Genomic DNA, 18,177 nt, shown 5'->3' on the forward strand with positions numbered 1-18,177 from the left:
TTGGTTATACAGATGCACATAATTGTGGGATGATGTGGTGGGCAGAATGGCCCCCAAGAATGCCCGCACACTAGTCTCTGAGACCTCTGGAGAGGTTATAACACAAAGCCAGGTACAGAGGGGACTAAGTTTATGGACTTAAACTAGGGAAATTATCCTGGATTATCTGGGTGCCAAACCCAATGTGGTTTGGCCTCCAAAACATACTGCGATCCTCAGGACCTGTGAATGTCACCTCATATAGCAAAAGGGACTTTGCAGATGTGATTAAGCACCTTGAGGGGGGGAGATTCTCCTGGATTTTCCAGGAGGACTCAGAGTCATCACCTTGATCCTTAAAAGAGGGGGGCAGGAGAAGTCAGAGTCAGAGAAGGTGACAGGATGACTGAGGCGGAGATGAGAATGGTGCACTTGAACATGAAGAAAGGGGCCACAAGCCAATGAGTGCAGGAAGCCTCTAGAAACTGGAAAAGGTGAGGAAGCAGATTCTCTCCACTCAGAGCCTCCAGAAGGAATCAGCTCTGCCCATGTCCTGATTACAGCCCAGTGAGCTCTGTGTCAGACGTCTGACCTCCAGACCTATAGGAGAATAAATCGTGTCATTTTAAGTCAATAAGTTTGTGGTAGTTTATTAGAGCAGCCATCAGAAACGATTGCTCCCAATCTATCACATGAGCCCTTTAAGCAGAGAGCTTTCTCTGGCTGGAGGCAGAGAGAGGAACCAGGAGGAAATATTCAAAGCATAAGAGGGGCCAGAAAGAAAGTCTGGGAAGGAATGCGGGCAGCAGTTAGGAGCAAAGCCAGGCTCCAAGCTGGAAATAGGGACCTCAGTCCTACAAACACAGGGAACTGAGTTTAACTAACAACCTCAAGGAGCTTGTGGGCAGGTTCATCCCCAGAGACTCCAGAAAGGAACACAGCCTTTGGTGGGTTGTGACACCTTCAGCTACACAGTGGAGTAGTATACGCTGTAGAAAATGAGGCAGGTTGGTGATACACAGAGGGCACCAAAAAAATGGACACACATTTTAAGAAAGGAAAAACTATTAAAGTAGTAATAATATATTCCAATAACAAAAGAGGAATGCAAGTCACGCTGGACTTCTGCAATGACAAGAGGTGTTCACAGTAGTTACCACACGTGTAATTTTTATACAGTTTTTTCCTTTCTTACAATACGTATACATTTTTTTGGCACCCTCTGTATTAAATGTAAAAAGCACGGTGCAGAGTGTTGAATGACTTATGTTCAAAGACCAGAGGAAGAGAGAAAATACACCGATTTGTTTGGTACTGTGTAGAAGTCTCTGGAAGGAACCACCAGGAAGCAGTAACAGCTTGATCCCAACCTGTGAGGCTCCCATCAGAGGACCCAGTGGAGCCATGCTGTACCTGGCTGGATTTCTGACCTCCTGGCCTTTGGAATAATAAATAGATGTCTTTTTAAGCCACTCAACTTGTGGGAATGTTCGGGCAGCAATAGAAAACCAATAATAGTAAATTCCTAAAAGTGGAATCTCTTCTAGGAGCGAATCAAAAGGTTAATTGCACATGAAATTGTATTGGCTGCTGAATTCCCTCTTCAAAGGTTGTGTGCGTGTTTGGTCACCATAGTGTGTATACAGCCAGAAGACCGTTTTGTCACAAAGGTTTATCTTTGTCATTCTGGTGGATGAACAGGAAATGACATGGTAGGTTTAAACAGAAACAGTTTTACTGCGGTATCACTGACATACAGCAAACTGCATATAGTTAGACGACAGGGTGACGCATTTTGACGTGTTTATACGATCAAGAGAGAAAACACACTGATTACCCACAAAAATGTCCTCATTCCCTTTTGTAATGTAAGTTCCCCACTCCATGCCTCCCCAAGCAACCACGGATCTGTTTTCTAGAATTTCCAGTTTTTAGAATTCTATGTAAACTTACAGAATGTGCTTCTCCCCACCCCCGCAGCTTCTTTCAGAATGATTTGTTTTGAGGTTCACGCATGTCACGTGAGTACCAATACTTTCTCTTTATGGCTGAGGACTGTTCCATTATACACATGTACTAGTGTGTTTATCCATTCACCTACTGATGAGTATTGGTATTTTCGCCCCCCCCCAGTTTTGAGCTTTACGAACAAAGCTGCTATGAGTATTCCTGTCCAAGTCTCTGTGTGGACACATGCTTTCTTTCTTCTTGGGTACAGATCTCAGAGTGGAGGGGCTGGGTTATGTGTCAGGTGTATGTGTGACTTGAAGAAACACATTTGGTAGCTTCACATTGTGTTTATGTCTGAGGCTGAGCGTCTTTTAGTTGGAGGAAAATCTATTTGTGTCATTTTCTATAAACACGGTGCTCATACGTGTTGTCAACTTATTAAATAATCTTTCTCCAACTATGTGTAATGCTATTTTTATCATGTGATAATTCCCTTAATCACTTGGTTCCTTTCTGGCCCCTCTGTTCTCCACTCGAATACAATATGGAGCCAGAAGGGGTGAAAATCCTCATGAGCTGTGTGACTTTGGGCAAATGACTTAACTTCTCTGTGTCTCTACTTCCTTGTCTCTACACTGGGACGATGCTAGTTCTACCTTGCCAGTTGTTGGGGGGGGGGCAGGTCGGGGAGGTTTGATTGAATGAGTTAATATTCAATGAGTGTGTTGCCCAGTACCTGATACAGATTTTTTAAATTGAGATATATTTGACATACAATATTATGAAAGTTTAAGTGTAAACACATTGATTTGATACATGTACTTCGCAATATGGTTGCCACTGTAGCATTAGCTAACACCTCTATCTGGTCACATAATGCTCATGTCTTCTAGGGAACAATTAAAATCTAGTCTCTCAGCCAGTTTAATGTTTATAATCCAGTCTTGTCTGTAATAATTGTGCTGTGTATTAGGTCTCCATGATTTATCTACTGGTTCCAAGTATCCATTTTCCTAAGAACATTATTGTCTGTTCTTGGACGTCCCAAGGGAATCGCTCCTTCCCTCACTGCCCCCGGCGCTCCCTGGGCACAGTAACCCTTCCTTTCTCAGAGCTCTCCTTGGTGTGTTTCGCTGCTGCTTGCTTCCCCCTGGGATGTCAGCCTCGATGTCAGTTATCTTCTGTTCCTCGCAGCATTTAGCACCAGCCCAGAGCATGTCATAAGCGTCCAGGCAGCTAAGGGGCATTTTACATCTCCAGCCCCGTGGCTTGGAGGCTTCCGAGCTCCTGCCAGTGAACATGATTGAGCTGGAAGAGGGGAAGGCAGAATTACTGGTTTGAGAATATGCAAAGAAAATGGCCCAAGTTTGAAAGTGTAATCGATTCTATAAAATATCACGTGTCAACAGGTCAACTGGGTGTTTAATTTCACCCTAAGAAAGTTATATTTAAAGTACATTTAACTGTCCATCAAGAGATAAATGTATAAACAAGCTGTGGTTCTCCCACTTACTAGAATAGTACTCAGCCATAAAAAGGAATGAAGCACTGATTCATGCTACCACGTGGGAGAACCCTGAGAAGCTGATACTCCATGAGAGAAGCCAGAGCCTAAAGGTCACATACTGAATGACTCCATTTATAGGAAATGTCCAAAATCGGCAAATCTAGAGAGACGGAAAGCAGGTCAGTGGTGACCAGGGACTGGGGTGATGGGAATGAGGAATGACTGCTTAATGGGATTGTGGTTTCCTTTTGTGGTGATGAAAATATTCTGTAATTGGTTGTGGTGTTGGTTGCACAACTCGATGAAAATGCGAAAAACCATTGCACGGTGTACTTTAAATGGGAGAATTGTATGCTATGTGTTAGATCTCAATAACGCAGTTGATAAAAAGCACACTTACTGTGGTAAGTAGGTGATTATGAGAGGAGCTAGTCGCTGAGGCCTGCAGAGGGTTAACCGAGGTGGTGGCCGAGAAAATTGGCTGCCTCCAGCCTAGAAACCAAGGGTGCCAGTGGAGGTGAGCTTGAGGTGAGGAAGCAGAGGTGGGGCTGGAAGAGCACGCTGAGCGTGTGTGAGCAGATGGCCTCCCAAAGGACGCTCCGTCTGCTCAGCTGGTTCTAATGTGTCAAGGAGGGTGGTCTTGGGCCTGAACATTATAAAAACCCTGCAGCTGTCCTCCGTCTGGCGAGGGCCATTACCAAGGCGTGGTTTTGTCCTCCCTGGGCAGTGGAAAAGACAAGCCAAAAATCAGTCCTCCGAAGTAGACAGTGGTGATGGTTGCACAAGGCCGTGAATGTACTCAGTGCCACCAAATGGCAGCTTTAAAATGGTTTAAATCGTAAATTTTATGTATATTAGACAGCTTTAAAAAAAGTCAAGCCCTGGCTGTAGTGTCTTCTGCCCGAAGTGCTCCATTTACAAGGCTTGAAGAGGCAAACCTTTGTACCTCCTAGACTGAAAAGGAATTTTCCCCCTCAATGGTCAGAAGCCCCGTTCCTCCCTTTGGGTGGGGTGCCAATAACTTTATTGGGGGCTTCTGATTGGCTGGGACTTTGCCCCCCCCCCCTGTGCTGGGAGAGTGCATTGAGGCTGAGCCCGCCCCTTTGGGAAAGCAAGTTCCTTTCAGGGCTGCTCTGAGCTACTCTGGAGAGAGAGGCCGGTGGTGTGGGGCTCCTCTGCCCGGGTGATGTCAGCGCCCGTTGGACTCCTGGGTCTGGTCCTGCTCTGGGCGCTGGCAGCAGTGGCTTCAAGGAGTAAGTGGCTACAGTCCCGGTTCAGTCTGGACAAAGGGCAGCAGCCCAGATCCCCAACAGCGTTTTTTTGCAGCCAGATGCCTGTTTATCTGGCCCTCCGCTGCCTCCCTTGGTTTTGTCTTTCCTGGGGATAAAGAGGGAGAGATTATATGTCTCACTTCCATCTCCCACTAACACCCCCTGGAAACCGAGACCAGCTCTGGCATGCTGAGCCATGAAACGCTGACTCCCGGGCTCCCGGAGGCTGAGTGCAGCATGGTTAGCTGTCGGTGTGAGGTGCCAAGCTTGAAGACAGCTAAGCAGCTCCTGTATGGGTGACTGTGAAATGAATTTGGACGTTTTGCCTATTTACTGCAGGAGGGGGTCTGTGGCAGCACTATCCAATAGAAATCTACTGCAAGTCAACATATAATTTAAAATTTCCTAGCGGCCACATTTAAAAAGTATAAAAAAGGAGCAGGTGAAATTAATTTCAATATGTTGTACCTTACCCTGTATATCTAAAATATCATTAGAAAATGGAGTCGATATAAATAAGATGAAGGAGATACAGTTCCCATTCTTTGAAATCCAGTGTGTATGTACTTTATATTTAGAGCCCAGTATTTCCATTTGGATGCTAAACCGTCATTGCAAATACTTGACCTGGATTTAGATGTCCTAATACGTAGAGCAAAAAAAGTAGGGTCATCCACTAGGTTGTTTCAAACATACTTAAAAGTTGTCCTGTAACTGACTTGAATATCAGTTTTTAATTTAAATTTAAATTCGTTAAGATGACATCAAATGAAGTCTCTCCATGACACCTGCCACATATCAGATGCTGTCACATGTGGCTGGTTCTGTTGTACCAGACGGTGCAGGGCAGGTCACAGCTGTTTTAGTCACTGTATTTTCAGTACCTGTTTGCCTAGCGCATGGTAGGTACTCGGTAAATCTGTGTTGGCTGGATCAATGATTGAAATGGAGGTCAGAACTGACATCTGAGAAAGATGAAACGAGACTCGACTTCATTTCCCGGCTGTAGAGATGATGTGGATTTTAGTCCATTGCAGATTTCTCCCTAGAAGTGAATAGGAGCTGATGGAACGATGTATTACCTCCCAACACTCAATATTTTTCCCTCCTTGGTTGAGCTACTGAGTAACACCTTTGAATGATCTTTGTTTTTCTGAAACGTTAAAAACATTTTAGATGTGTTTTTTTAAGTGCTGGAGAAATACCGTGTTTCCCTGAAAATAAGACCAGCTCTTATATGAATGCTCCAAAAGAGACATTAGGGCTTATGTTCAGGGGATGTCATCCTGAAAAATCATGCTAGGGCTTATTTTCCAGGTAGGTCTTATTTTCGGGGAAACACGGTAGAAGGGAAAGAGACTTAGTTCAAGCAGAATGCTCTCAGAACATCTCTTGCTTCTGGAAGCTCCTGGTGGGGGATGGGGGGTGGCAGGCCACACTGCTGCCTGACTGGGCGGGAGGTACGTCCAGCAGACCTGGAGGTTATTGGTCTTGTTGCTCAAGCAGACAGGCAGAATGCTGGGTCTGTGCATGGGGCATTTAATGCTGATGCGTAAATATGGCAATTTGGTACCCAGGGTCCAAGTTGTCAAGGGTTGAAAGAACGTTGGAAGGGAAATCAATTGGGTTAAATGGGGTTTTAGCCATTGATATTCTACTTTAATGCCAAGAGCATTTGGTTAGATGAGCCAGAATCTTTTTTTTTTTGAGCCAAAATCTTCAGGGGTAAAAAACCCTGCCAAATATCCTGCCGTGTTCTGTTGTGTCAAAGGGTCTAAACCAAATGGTGTAAATGGCACTTTCCCCCCATTTTGTGGCAGCTTTTTTTTTGTTTTATTGTTTTGAGGGATTAAACAGGCTGGCATGTGTGATGATTACCGGTTGAGGCACAGTGGGGTGGTTTTGAGGATAGAAATGGTATTATTGAAAAGCCATCGTACAAAAATGGCCACAGATGGGCACCTGGCTAAGACCATGCTGGGAGGGCACAGATGGTGCCCAGGAAACATCCAGGTAAGTTACTGGAAGGAAGGACAAACAGGATTGACAGAAGATGAGAATAGGGGGCTTCAGGTTGGGATGGGCAGAGGGAGGGAGGCTGACCCTTCGCAAGAAGAGGGTCTGGGGGTCCCTGGCAGAGGGTCCTCAGTGGCCTGAGGTGGACGGCTGAGGAGGCCCCTGTCCCATTCTGTTCATACGCAGGTTGTCCTCTGCAGCTTAGATGAGGGGGAAATGAGGTGTCATGAGACCCACCAGAGAGCAGCTCTAGATACCACCGCTTACTGCTGAAGCCTCTTGGTTGTGCGTTTGTTGGTTCATCCATTCATTGATTTATTCATTCATTCACCCATGTACTCATTCATGATAAAGTCGTGGTTAAGGCTGTGGACTCTGGAGCCAGGGTGCCTGGCTTCAAACCTCGGCTCCACCACTAACTAGCTGTGTGCCCTTGGGCGAGTCACTTAAGGTCTCTGTGCCTCAGTGTCTTTATCTGTAAAATGGGAGTAATAATAGCACTTACCTCAGGGAATTGTGGGGAGGTTGAAGGAGTGAGATATATAAATTGCTTGGGACAGTGCCCAACAAACAGTATGTGCCGTATACGTATTGATTGTATTCACTTATTCATTTATTCATTCATTCCAGTCTCTACTGGGGACCAGATACTTTCCCAGGAGCTGGGGAATACAATGTTAAATAAGACAACCAAAATAATGTAATCATATAAAATTTTATAAGAATAATGAAGAGAATGAGGTAGTAAGATAAAAGACTGAAAGGGGGGGACCTACTCTGGACAGGGTGGTCATGGAGGGCCCCGCTGGGGAGAGGTGTTTGTGCTGAGGACTACAGGAGCTTAGGATGTGGAGAGTAGGAGGAAGGGTGTTCAGGCAGGAGGGAACGGCATGAGCAAAAGCCTGGAACTGGAGAAGAAACACCAGTGTGTCTGGAGGGCAAGTGAGGTGAGGTGTGGCCAGTGGGGCAGGCAGAGGTGGCTCTTCTGGTAAATATTTTATTGTAAGTGTGCGTGAGTAGGGAGAACTTAGGCGCTGCTAAGCAAACAGTGATGTTGATGGGTTTTAAGCTTTTAAAAGATGACTCTAGCTGTGGAGGATGAATTGTGGATACAGGGGGAAGAGTTAGGAGGCTGCTGCACTTGTCTGGGCAAGAGGTGTGGCTTTGCCTAGTGCGATGGACATGGAGACACGTGGATGGAGAGAGAAGGAGGGATGGATGGATGGATGGAGGGAGGGAGGGTAGAGGGAGAGATGGATAGTTAGATGATGTAGGAAGGGAGGGAAGAAGAGAGGGATGGATATATGGAGAGAGGAAGGGAGAGAGGGAGGAAGACAGAACTGTATCTGTTGATGGAATTGGCAGAACTTGCTAACATTGGACCTGGGATTGATGATAAGAGAAAAGAGTGGAAACACAGGTGACTGCCAGGTCACTGGCTTGAGAAATGGGCTGGGGGAGGGGAGATGGTGGTGCCTGTACCCAAGATGGGGAAGAGAGGGTGGGTGGCAGGTGAGGAGGTCACTACTGGCCCTATGAGAGAGAAGAGAGCTGGCATTATCCCTTCTTGTCCCTTTGGCCTCCTGGATTCTTAATGTCCTCTTTTATGAGCAGGTCAGTGTCCCATGCCTCCTTCTGACCTTGCCCTGGTTCCATCTGATTGGTGATTTCATAAGTCCCAGATTCACTGGAGGGACAGGCGGCCTCCTGTATGAGGGCATGCGCAAATGAGCAAGACTCCCAGGACACCTATCACACCTCTTGTGACCAAACGGGGTGGGGGTGGGGGATGATGCTGACAGCAGCAAGGTATGGTTAGGGGACCTGCAAAACCACCCTGTCATCAGCCTTTAGAGAAGCAAACGGCACAGGGTAAAATGCCGTAGCCATCCCAGCCCCCAGGCTGTGGGGCTTTTCCTCATCCTTTGTGGTCCCCAGGCAGCATTGAAGTCTTCAGCCAAGTGATTCTATTTGCATCTTGGGATGCAGTAGATGAGAAAACACTGGGGCAAATTCTTTGCAGAGAGAGAAGCATTTTGGGAGTGTGAGGTGTAGTTACATTTGAGCTCAATGAAATCCATGTGAAAATGTTAATTCAACTGCTAGGAGAAGGGCGGGGCATCATAATTAATACGTTGTATTTCACAATTGATCCCCTGGTCTAAATAGAAAGTTAGAGAATCACAGACCTCTCTGTTCCCTACATCAGATCTTTTCTAAAGCAACTACTCCCCCTCCCCTCCCTCTAATACCCCGAATCTGGCCAGCTTTACAGCTGTCTCCTGTAAATATCAGGATAACCTCAGCTCCACTCCACCCCCTGCCCCCACTTGACATCCACCAAGACAGCAGCTAAGCAGTCAGACTGCCAAGGTTTGGATCCCAGCTGTGTGACCTTGGGTAAGTTAGCTAACCTCTCTGAGCCTCAGTTTCCAATTCTGTGGAATGGAGAAATTAGGTGTACCCACCTCAAAGGAGGTTATGAGGCTTAAATGAGTTAATGTAAATGTAGGCCCATGGTTCTCAACCAGGATGTTTCATCTCCCCAGGGGCATTTTGCAATGTCTGGAGACAGTTTTGCTTGTCACAACTTGAGTATGCTACTGGCATCCACTGGGCACAGGCTAGAGAGGCTGCTAAAATCCTACAGTGCACAGGATAGCCCCCCCCCACACACACAAAATTATACAGCCCAAAATAACAGTAGTGCCAAGGCTGAGAAACTCTGCTCCATCTAAAGCTCTTAGAAGAGAACCTAGCACATGACAACACTGGCGGACATTTATTAAGCACTTAATGTTATTATCATTATTTTCTTTACCCTCGTAGGGGTGTGCAGCCCTCCAGACTCTCCCAAGCTGGGAGCAGGCAGTGCAAAGCCCAGATGGCAGCGAGGTAGTGGGAACAAGCATGTCTAAATAGTCCAGGTCAGGTTGGGTCCCAGCAGGTGAAGGACTATCAAGGTGACACTGCGTCTTCTGTCTGCCCTCCAGGGTCAGCTGATCCCCACCTTCCCGTGGGCGCCCCATGCATGTTATGTTTCCACCAACACCAGCACTGGCCTGCAGGGGGCGCCAGTGAGGGCAGTGGCCCTGACCTCCAACGCTTGGTCACCCTTGACGTGCTTGGCTCATCCCAGATGGCCTTACAAGTAAGTGTCTTGGGCAACTAGGAGGCCACGATGACACTGGGAAGGACCAAGAGGAAGCCATAGTCAGTCCTTTAAATTTCCAATTTGTCTAATAAACAGAGAGGCGCTTGATGAGGAATCTTAAATTCAACAGGTGAGGGCTCTGGAGAATAACATGGGAACGGGGCACCATTTTGGTTGTAGGAGGTGCCACAGGGAGGGAGTAGCAAGGATTAAGGAAGGAGTGAGGGTGTTCCTTGGAACAAGTAGAGCCACAGGATGGGGACAAGTTGTGTCCTTGGGAGGACTGAGGATCTCAACTGGGGAACCTGCTAGTCCCAAGGGTGAGCAGAGTCAAACCAAGTCAGGGCTTGTAGACAAAGGAACAGACAGGCTGGGGCCTCCGGGCCTGCCCTGGGCTCCTTTGTACGGGACACTGGCCTCGCGGTGCCTGGGTCCACAGGCTCTGCTTAAGGACAGTGGTGAGGGGGAGTGGCGGGTGAGCTTCAGAAATGTCCGCCAGTCTTATCACGTGCTAGGTTCTCTTCTAAGAGCTTTTGACGTAGCACAGTTTCTCAGCCTTAGCACTAATATTTCGGGCCGTATAATTTTGTGGGGGGCCGTCCTGTCCACTGCAGGATGTTTAGCAGCATCTCTGGCACCCCCAGCTGTAATCCTGGTTCAGTCAAGGCCAGATTATGAGCTAGACCCACTTGGTGGTTGACGGTTTCTTTTCGTCACGAGTTTCCTGAAGATCCCCCATGTTCTTGCAAGTGGGGGTGCCTATCCATTCTTCTCAGTCCCCTTTCTGATGACTCATGTGTTTCCTGGACAAGCCCTCCCACCCTGCATAAATAACCTCTGCGTTTCTACCAAAGTTTTATGTCATACTTGGAAAGCGTTTTTTTAATTGGCTGGAACACTTACTGATAGAGAGTTTCTCAAAACTGTTTTGTTATGCTTTCGTGTAGACCACAGGGTGGGGATTTTCCATAGGGTGGGGTTTTTCACGAGGTGAGTCTGAGCTGCCTCTGCAAAATGTCTGTCCTGATCCGAACTGCCCCCTTTTTTAAGAGTCTTTGCTGTCCTTTCATGTCCATCAAAACACTAGTGGTTCTTTTTCTGCAGGGCCAGTTTTCACAAAGCAAATCGTGTACCACTGCTGTTTTATTCATTTGTTTGCTTTGTTTTTAGCATTAAAAAAAAAAAAAACCTTGATAAAGTCAACTGTTGGCAAGAGTAGAAAGAATTGGCTTGTTTTGGAGATTTTCAGTGAAAAGAGATTTACAGCCACACAGGAGGCAATCAAATATTTTTGTGTGTGAAAATAAGTATTTAGAACAATGGCATTTCATAAACTGAACACGCCTGTACAGCCACCGCCCGATCAAGAAACCACGCATAATCCCAGTAAGTGCCCCCCGTCTGCCTTCTGATCCCTTCTCCCAAAGGCCCTCCTGATTTCTAGCACCACAGACCAGGTTTGCTTGTCCTTGAACTTCTCTTTAACAGAATTAGACGGGATATCCTCTTTTGGCTTTTTTTCTTTTTCTTTTTTGTGGTAACACGTACATAATGTAAAAGTTGCCATTGTAAGTGTACAAGTCAGTGGCATGGAGTACATTCATAATGGTGTGTTCCCATCACCACTGTGCATCTCCAGAACTTTTTCATTATCCTAAGCAGAAGCACTGTCCCCTTCAACGCTAGCCCCTCACTCCTCTTTCCCCCAGCTGCTGGTAACATCTGTTCTACTTTCTGTCTCTGAATTTGCCTTCTATATAAGTGCAGTCACTTATTGTAATCAGTATGTGACTTTAGTATCTGGCTTCTTTCACTTACTGTAATGTCTTTAAGCTTCATCCACACCGTAACATGTACCAGCACTTTATTCCTTTAAAAAAAAAAATCAGTTCTTCATTGTAAAAAGCGTGTAATATAAAACTTACCCTCTTAACCATTTTTAAGTGGACGGTTCAGTAGGTTTTTAAAAAATCTTCCATGTCTCTATTTAACTTGGAGTACAGGGCTAATGGCTAGCTTTCAAGCAAGTGGTCAGACAATAAGTGGTATTGATAACATGGCTGAGACATTCATTGTCTAGGGCAACAGCTCACTGCCAAGTCAAACTGTATTTCACCCCAAGATTTCAAGCCTGGACGACTAGGGACATGACAGATCTTGTGATGGAGGAGGGGAGCTGCTTTTGAAAAGACAGAGCAACTGGGTTTTAGACAAGATGAATGAGGATTAGTTGGCTTTGAAAAAAGGAAATCAAGGGGCAGTGAAACTAGTCTGTGGATACGTGTCAATATACATCTGTCCAAACCCACAGAATGTACAATCCAAGGGTGGACCCTCCTGTCAACTATAGACTCTGCGTGATAATTACATGTCAGTGTAGGTTCGTCACTTACGACACATGTCCCACTCTGGTGGGAGATGCTAATGGGGGAGGCTGCGCATGTGTGGGGGTGATGGGGGTGTATGGGAAATCTCTGGACCTTCCCCTCATTATTGCTGTGAATCTAAAACTGCTCTAAAAATAATCTATTTTAAAAAAGTGAAATAAGTCATGTTAGGGTGATTTTAGGTGTTAGGGGTGATTTTATTTTTCATCTTTAGAAAGTCCTTCTTTTGCAATAAGTACACACACACACATGCGTGCACCGTGTGTGTATGTGGTGTTATTGGGACACCTGAGTCTTTTATTCATGACGGGCAAAGTCTTTCTCTGTTTGCTTTGCAAGCCTAACATATTTTTCTTTATACTGTATAGCCACATGAATCTCTCACCGAAACTTCCAGGGCCCTTTTGGGCAAAATGAGAAGCTAATGAAAATTTTCTGAATACTTAGCTGGGGGCAGTAGGTGCCTGACTGTTTGAATTATTTACCCCTGGAGATATCCAGTGTCTACCAGCCAGACAATAGAACCTTCTGCTCAAGGGGGGCTCTCTCTGCCTAGCCCCCAACATGGATCATGTTGGGCCCCAGAACTGTTTTGCAGGTGGGGGTGCAGGTATGATCCTGGGATATCCCGAGAGGGGCCACCAACTGCCAATGCTTCAGCTCCAGATTTGTAGGGGGTGTCCATCCTGGGAAAAGGTTACAGTTCTGAAGGAGTCAGAGAGTTGATGCAAGACACTGGGCCTTGCTCCCGATGGATGGGCCCTGTACCCTCTTCCGATGGCTGGCGGGCAAGAGGGCACCAAGTTAGATCAGAAGAACCCAGTTAGGGTGACGTCCCTGCACTAGAGAGATGCCATCTTGGACTGACATTCACAGAGAGTGCCACCTTTATGTCTGTGTTGAGCACGTAGACCAAACCATTGATGATGTAGGGGCTGTCACAACGTCGGAGTCCTGAGTGACTCCAAATAGCCTCGGTGGGGTGGCCTCCCCTTACCTGGTGGAAGGCACTCCCCCATATCTCCTGCCTGTCACCCCCAGCATATCCAGATTTTATGTCTGCCAGGCACCCTCTGGGCATCGTCCTTGAGAACATTCTGGAAGGCACTGGGCACATGGGCGCCTGCCTCTTTTCCCTCTCCCTCTCTGTTAAGATGGAGGTTTTCCTGGAGACTCACGGCTTCTCCCGTCCCAAGCTAAGCCCCCCTTTGTGACCCAGCCAAGCCTGGAATTCTACCTCTGGTGTGTTTCCTAGGACTCCCTGACAGTGGCCTCGATGCTCAGTCCAGCCACCAGCCTGAAGACAAGCCCTAAATCTTCACAGATTCCTCTTCCTCTTTTATTGCAAATTCATTTGTTACAAAATAAAGTCTTTGTGTGGGCGACGGGGATGGCTGGGGTTCACCGAGGGGCAGATGGACCCCCGCTGAAAGGCTTAAGGCGCGCCCCTCCGAGGGGGCTGCGGCTCTATTGTCCCTGGGCTTCTCATCAGAAATGCTAAGTCAGGGGCCAGTGTCAGATGCTTCAGACCAGACTGACATTTGTTATTCTGGAAGGGGCGGGCGCCATTAGCATTTCTCTAGCTCCAGGCCTGAGACCCAGGGGGCTGCCTCCACAAGGACCCCAGACTCTAGCTGGAGCTGGAGAGGGGGCAGTGACCTCCCGGGGAGGTACAAGTAGGGACAGTTTTGTCCCTCTGGGTTCTGCCTGGATGGCTGGCTGGTGAGGTTGGGGGCCTGGGCAGTTTCCCCTTCATCACTGGGGCACCTCTTTCTTCTACCCGGTGACCACAGGTGGGGACTTCACCATCCCTCACTTCCCCCCGCCCCCTCCTATCACTGGGCAGATATTAGACACAGACTCCTCTCTGCCAGGTGAGGGGTGGCTGGAAGAGCAGTGGGCTGAATTCTGGTCCCAGTTCCTCCCTGACTTGCTGTGTGACTCCGTCCAGTAGCTTGCCTTCTCTGAGCCGCATGGCCTCTGCACAATGACGGGGTCTTCTGAGACCCGTGGCACTGGAGCCAGCTTCCCTGGGATCACACCGCTCTGTGCCTGTTTCCTCATCTGTAATGTGGGTGGGGGGTGCTAAGTTCCTCCCTGGTGGGCTGGGAAAATGATTAGCTTTGGAACGCAGAAGCTCTTGGCAGCTCAGCTCCTTAGGACTTCACGCTGAGGTCACACATGTATTTTTGTCCAAGTGGTGACAAGGCTGGGGGCAGCTTTGAGCAAAGTGTTGGCTGCACTGCATCATTTGATTCAGAAGTTGCTGGAGATCGCAGCTGAGGAGGGAAGAAAGGCCATTGGGGGACTTGTGGGGGTACCCGGGGTGCTTCCTGTGGTGGCTGACCTAAAGGAGGGGTTTTGTAGGAGGGGCAGGGGTGCTGTCGTCCTGACAGTGAGGAGGTGGCCCACCTGATGCCCTCCTGCCTGCAGCGCTCACCCTGGGCCACGTCCTGCTTTGTTTGGTGCTGCTGCATGGTGGCATGACCCTCCTGTGTTCCCGCCATGCTGAGCCTTGCTGGCCATGGAGGGCCTGGTGCTGAGCCTGGTGCTGAGCCTGGTGCTGAGCCTGGTGCTGAGCCTGGTACAGGGCCTGGTGCTGAGCCTGGTACAGGGCCGCCCGGAAGCCCTTGACCTGCCAGGAAGTGAGGCCAGGAGCCTGGAGAGGTGTTGGGGGAACAGAGGGGAGCAGGCGCTGACCGGGCTTCTTGCCCAGTGGACACGGTGGGCAGATCTCCCACCAACTACCAGCAATGCTGCCTGGCTGCACAAGGTCAAGGACCTGGCCTGAACCCCCCTTTTCCCCACATGGTCTAGCAGCTGGGCCTGGCTTCCCGCCTGCTCTGCCTGCAGAGTTTCCAGACCTGCGAGCTGAGGGAGGCCACCTGCACAGAGCTGGGTGCTCTGGGGCCCCTCTCCGAGAAGCAAGTGCAGTACAGATGCAGACTCCGTCCTCGCTCACCCTGCTGCGTGAGCTACCCCTGAACCTGGCAGTCACAGGTGATGGAGGGCGGGTGTGGGGACCCTCAGAGGAGCCGCACGGCCTCCTCTGGCCAGAGGGGCTCGAGCAGGCCTAGGCTCCATTGCTCTGTCCCTGTCTGGACACCTTGGAACCATTTCTGAAAATGGCCATCACCAGAAGAGTTTCTCCGGAAGTTTCTGCTGACTCAGATGGCTCAGGCTTGGTCTGGTCCTTCTTCCTGGGTTGCCCTCAGTGGAACTGGGATCTTTCGGAGCCTAGCTTTTGTTGGAGAATTTACCTTATGTCTGATGACCAATCAGCCTGACCATTTTGGGGGTGAGCTGACGCAGGCTTCCTGATTTTTCTGGAAACTTCCTGCTAATACATAGCATTTCCTGGAGCTTGGCTCCTGCCCTGTTTTGCATGGACAGAAACAGCAAGGCAGGTGTTTGAGAGACGGAGATCTTTGTCCATGATGAAAACCAGTTATTTCCCCGAATAATGAAGTAAGAATGATTAAGCCTTCTTGCTGACATTTTGGAAGGATTTACTGTGGGTCGGGAGCTGCACTGGGCACTTGATCTGAATTATTTTACTCAATTCTCATCATGACCCCAGTAGGAAGGTACTGTTACTAGTTACATTTTTAAAATAAGAAAACTGTGGCTCCAAGAGGAGAAATGACTTGTCTGAGATCATACAGCTAGTGAGAGGCAGGGCTGGGTCTTGAACCCCTGGCTGGTGATCGTAAGGAGAGCCCCGCAGATGGGGGCTGAAGCCTGGGGGCGTCCCAGTGTTCCCTCTGGCTCCATGGGCCTCGGCTAAGGTCCCAGCCTGGCCTGCCCCCTGCATCCTCCCTCAGGCTCAGTATCTCACATCAGGACCTCGTGGCTCCCCGTTGAATTGAATGAGCTTTTTATCTTTCTTTAGACAGCTTCCTGGAGGGGTAATTCACATATTGTACCATCATCCATTCAAAGTAAACAATTCAGTGGCTTTTAGTATATTCATTGAGTTTTGCGTCTATTACCGCAATCAACTTCACAACTTGTATGTCACCCCAAAAAGAAACCTTGCAGCCATTTGCCGTCACCCCCAATCGTCCTACCTTTGCCAGACGCTGGCAAACGCTCATCTACCGTTTGCCTCTGTGGATTTGCCCATTCTGGGCATTTCTTGTAAATAGAATCATAGAGCATGTGGCCTTTTGGGTCTGGCTTCTTTCATTTTACATCATGTCTGCGAGGTCTATCCATGTTGTTGTGTCTTTTTTTTTTTTTTTGGCCGAACAATTCTCTGTTGTGTGGATGAGCTTCTCGTATTTTCTCTGTCAATCCCAAGAGGGCTTTGGAGTTAGAACTGGATCCCAGCCCTGACTGGTGGTGTGGAACTTGGGCCACTGGCTTTGCTCTGTGCCTCAGCTTCCTCAGCTGTAAATATAGAAGCACACCAACCCTTACCCCAGAGGTTATGGGAAGATTTAAAGAAAATGGTTAAGGCTTTTAGCACAGGGCCTGGCATGTGGCATCTGTAAACTCTGGTCCACGCCCCCCTGGCCCCCTTCATTATAGAATCTGAATTTCCCAAAGACACAGAAACGGGTCTTTATCCTCCTTTACATTCCGCGCCTGGCTTACATAGCTCTTGCTTGCTCTAGTCTTTTCTTCCTGAGTTGTCCTCTGTGGGAGGAATCTTCTGGTTCCCAGCTTTTGTGGGAACTAGATCTGAAGACGTTTAGTGGGTCTTCAGGAGGGTGCCTGGGCTCTGGGGGTAAAGCTGTGACCACAGCAGACTCGATCCCCATCACCCTGAGGCTGACACCCTTATGGGAGAGAGAAACCACCAACAGGTAAGAGCATGGCAAGGTGGTTTGAGATGTTGATATGTGGTAGGAATGAAGTTAAACAGCCATGTGATGGCAAGTGACTTAGACAGGATGTCAGCAGGGCCTGTCTGAGGAAGTGACATTTTTACTGAAGGTGAGAAGGGGCCGGCTGTGGGAAGATGTGGGAAAGCGTGCCCAGGGAGAAAACAGTGCAGAGGACCTGAGGCAGGAGTGGGCCACGTGTGTCCCAGGTTTCTGGCTAAGGAGAGGTCTAGGAGCAAGTGGGGGGAACGTGCGCCTGCGTGCGGACAGACAGTGAGGGCGGGCAGACGCCGTTGGACAGCACCTGAAAGGCACAGCTGTTCGCTAAGGAGCATTGAGGCTCAGGGTGGGTGGTCTGGGAAGTGGGGACGGTGAAAATCCTCACAGCTGATGGCCCATCCCTCACTGATGGGTAAAAAGGTTGGTTCCCGACTTTTGCTGTTGGCAGCAGCACTGCCGTGATTTTCCTCATGTGTGTCCCCTTCTCCTGTTGCCTGAAACATGCTGAAGGAGGCATGGACGGATGTAGGTGCACCTCCCAGGGCCTCTGGCTCACTCTGGTGTCCCCCCACGTGGTCATCCCTGTCCAGCCCTCCCTGTCTCAGAGCCAGATGATAGCAACTGAATCCCACACAGCCTGATGTACGAATGGGAGGAGACGCTGTCCCGTGTCAGTGAGGCAGCTGTGCCTGGCTCAGACCACAAGCTGTGAGGTAAGTGACATCTCCAGCCCCAGGCCGGAGTTTGCCTTGGGCCTGGTTCCTTGGTACATCCTCCTATTCCTGTCGGATCCTCAGTTTACCTTCCCAGAGTGTCAATATCAGGCCCGCTGTGTACAGTTGGGCAGGTTGTGCACTGCACATCTGAGACTGGTTGCAAAAACAGAAGGAGAAGAAATCTAGCTGGTGTGCGCCAGGCCTTGTGCCCCGGAGCAGGTTGGATCTGAGCAAAGAGGAGGCCTTTTTCTCAACTCTCTGTCTGTGGGCAAACAGTCCTGTTGGTCCCACAGTATCACCTTCTGAACCTGGCCTGTCCTAGAGATCTTGAGCAGCCTCCAGCCGTATCCCGGCCTCAGCATTGAGGA

General features: G+C 48.6%; 1 long non-coding RNA gene across 18 annotated transcripts in view; it reads left to right on the forward strand.

The window, feature by feature from the left end:
* Positions 1 to 3,533: 3,533 nt before the first annotated feature.
* LOC109439392 (uncharacterized) overlaps positions 3,534 to 18,177 on the forward strand; it is a 40,910-nt gene continuing 26,266 nt past the window's right edge. For 6 of the 18 annotated variants that reach the window (XR_012493117.1, XR_012493127.1, XR_012493132.1 and 3 more), the window contains exon 1: positions 4,361 to 4,689. This is a non-coding gene — a long non-coding RNA (uncharacterized LOC109439392). Of the gene's footprint in view, positions 3,616 to 4,360; positions 4,690 to 9,716; positions 9,875 to 17,231; positions 17,807 to 18,177 lie in introns of those variants that run through there. The other 12 variants (XR_012493120.1, XR_012493121.1, XR_012493123.1 and 9 more) reach the window with 8 other exon arrangements.

The sequence above is a fragment of the Rhinolophus sinicus genome, linkage group LG18 (assembly GCF_036562045.2).
Source record: "Rhinolophus sinicus isolate RSC01 linkage group LG18, ASM3656204v1, whole genome shotgun sequence".
Taxonomy (NCBI): Eukaryota; Metazoa; Chordata; class Mammalia; order Chiroptera; family Rhinolophidae; genus Rhinolophus; species Rhinolophus sinicus.